General features: G+C 45.6%; 1 pseudogene; it reads left to right on the plus strand.

The window, feature by feature from the left end:
* Positions 1–1,502: 1,502 nt before the first annotated feature.
* Positions 1,503–2,214, plus strand: LOC122109662 (annotated as a pseudogene).
* Positions 2,215–3,228: the final 1,014 nt, after the last annotated feature.

The following is a 3,228-nucleotide window of genomic DNA, read 5'->3' on the forward strand; positions in this document are numbered from 1 at the left end:
TTTTCTTGGTGCTGGGCATCAAATCCAGGGCCTGATGGATAAAAAGCATGGGCTCTACACTGAGCTACAGCCCCAGTGCTCACACACACACACACACACACACACACACACACACACACACATATCTATATCTATATATCTATAAATGAACATATATATATATATACATATATATCCATATACTTATATATACACACACACACATTATATATATATATATTTATATATATATATATATTTTTTTTTTTTTTGGGTCCAGTCGTGGGGCCTGAACTCTGGGCCTGGGCACTGTCCCTCCAGCTCTTCAGCTTAAGGCTAGCACTCTACCACTTGAGCCACAGAGCTACTTCCGGCTTTTTTCTTTTTGCTTATGTGGTACTGAGGAATCAAACCCAGGGCCTCATGCATGCAAGGCAAGCGCTCTGCCACTGATCCACCTTCCCAACCCCATCATATACTTATATATGTGTATATATATACATATATATATATATATATATTTCTGTTCTTGAGTTGGTGGACAGGTGGATTATTTCTCTGCATTGTCTTTATTGACTGAGCAACACATTGTCAGATGAGGTAACTCATGTGACTGTGTTAGCCTGGGAATTCTGCAAGGTCTCCATAGCTCTCCTCCATCTGCCTTCCTGCCCATGGCTCTTCACTTGAAGGCCTCATCACTTGATTCCCCTTTCCCCAGACTGACAGTGAGAATTTGGATTTCCTTATGCCTTGGAGGCTCAGTTTTTAAGAAAGCTAAACAGAAAATATAACTTTATTTTCTTTCTTTTTTTGGGGGGGGGGATCTGGTCGTGGGGCCTGAACTCTGGGCCTGGGCACTGTCCCTCAGCTCTTCAGCTCAAGGCTAGTGCTCTACCACTTGAGCCACAGCGCCACTTCTGGCTTTTTTCTTTTTGCTTATGTGGTGCTGAGGAATCGAACCCAGGGCCTCAGGCATGCAAGGCAAGCGCTCTACCACTGAGCCACCTTCCCAGCCCAACTTTATTTTCTTTAAAATGTATTTATTTATTTACATATTTTTGGTACTGGGGATTGAAACCAGAAATTTAAACAAGTTAGTAGAAAAGTGTTTTACTACAAAGCTACATCTATACTTTACCACCCTACATCCCCAGCCTGCTTGGTATCATACTTTTTTAATTTGTTTGTTTATTTTGGTGCTGGTATTGAGGTTTGAACACAGGGCCTCCCTTAGGTGTGTGTGTGTGTGTGTGTGTGTGTGTGTGTGTGTGCCCACACATGTGCCTGGACCCAGAGCTTGAACTCAGGGTCTGGGTGCTGCCCCTTAGCTTTTTGTTCAAGGCTAGTGTTCTATTACTTGAGTCACAGCTCCACTTCTGTTTTTTTAGGTTTGGTTGTTTGGAGGTAAGAGACTCATAGAGTATGGATTCAGGACTGCCGCTGTTGGGAAGGACTACTGCTCCTGCAGTGCTAAGAGTCGGGCTGCCAGCAAAAACACCTTCTTTGCCTTGAGGGGAGTCATGAGCCATTTCCTGAATGTGTTACAAAGCTGGCTGGTCGTTGTGCATCATAGCCATGGGAAACACACCGCAGAGCTTTTGAGACCATACCTTTCTCTATGAAAAGCTGTACAAGGGAGTGGTGCTGTGGCTCAAGTGGTAGAGCTCAGGGACAGCCTTGGCCCCAAATCCAAGACCCATGACCCACAAAACAAAACAGAAAAAAAGAAAAGAAGAGAAACTCTACAATGGCAAGCCAAAACTGGCCTGCAAACCTGGACCTTTGGGATCTGGACACTGTTCTCAGTAATTCGCTGCCTCTGGGCCATTGACATTCACAGGACACTCTACCACATCACACCGTGGACCTTCCTGCTTGCCCTGGGGCACTTCCTCTCTGAGTTGTTTGTGTTTGGAAACTGCAGCTTCCACAATTGGCGACCTGGCACCTCTGATGGTGGCGAGTTTCTCAATCCTGGGAACGCTGGTCGGGCTCCAGTATGTAGAAGCAGAACTGGTGTCCAGACAGAAGAAGAGGAATTGAGTCCAGTTGATACAGCCACCTCCAAGGACCGTGAAACTCAAAGCTGCTGTCCACCCAGAGCAGCGGCACCAAGTGCTGCTTCACCGCTGGTCCACACACACCAGGATCCTCTCTGCTGTGGGACCCAACACTCGGCCATCCAAGGGACGCGCAGTTTTTCCGACAGTCTCCACTCTGTGTGAGTAGACTGTGGTTCTTTCATATAGAGGTAAATGAAGAATGAAAGGGTCTGGGTTGTTTTTAGACCTTGTGGTCACCTGTATTTGTGAAACAATTTTTGTAATAAATAAAAAAAACCCTAAAAAAAAGTCTCTTTGCTGCCAAGTTTGTTTCAAATTGAGATCTTCAGCTTTCAACCTCCTGTGGGGGCTAGGATTTACAGGTATGAGCCACCAGCACTGAGTTTTGTCTTTCTTTTCTTTTCTTTTCTTTCTTTCTTTCTTTCTTTCTTTCTTTCTTTCTTTCTTTCTTTCTTTCTTTCTTTCTTTCTTTCTTTCTTTCTTTCTTTCTTTCTTTCCTTCCCCTCCCTTTCCCTCCCCTCCCCTCCCCTCCCCCCCTCCCTTCCCCTCCTTCCTCCCTTCCCCTTCCCTTCCCTTCCTCTCCCCTCCCTTCCCCTCCCCTCTCCTCTCTTCCCCTCTCTTCTCCTCTCCTCTCCTTTCCCCAGTCCTGGAAATTGAACTCAGGCCCTGGGCACTGTCCCTGAGCTTCTTTTTGCTCAAAGCTAGCACTCTACCACTTGAGCCAAAGTGCCACTTCTGGCTTTTCCTGTTTATGTGGTACTGAGGAATTGAACCCAAGGCTTTCATGCATGCTAGGTAAGCATTCTACCACTAAGCTACATTTCCAGCCCCACTTTTGTTTTCTTAATAGGGTCTCACTGTGTAACTCATACTGGCTTCAAAATCATGATCTTCCTACATCACCTTCCTGAGTGCCCGTACCATTTCCTAAGGGGTAGGCTAGGCCTGAGTCTTTCCCAGTGTATCCTACTGGTCAAAGGAAGTCAAATCCCAGCCCAGCTTTAGGGAGAAGGAAATAGACTCCACTTGTTAATGGGAAGTATGTATATGTGCATAGGGAAGAGGGAGATCATGGGTAACATCTTTAGAATATGCCCACCATCCATGTTTGGTAGCACCTAATTACAAGAGCACTGGGGTGAGGAAATTTGACTAGTTCTGGACAATAGATACGTGAGTGGAT

The sequence above is a fragment of the Dipodomys spectabilis genome, unplaced genomic scaffold (genome assembly GCF_019054845.1).
Source record: "Dipodomys spectabilis isolate Male_0828 unplaced genomic scaffold, ASM1905484v1 ptg000069l, whole genome shotgun sequence".
Lineage (NCBI taxonomy): Eukaryota > Metazoa > Chordata > Mammalia > Rodentia > Heteromyidae > Dipodomys > Dipodomys spectabilis.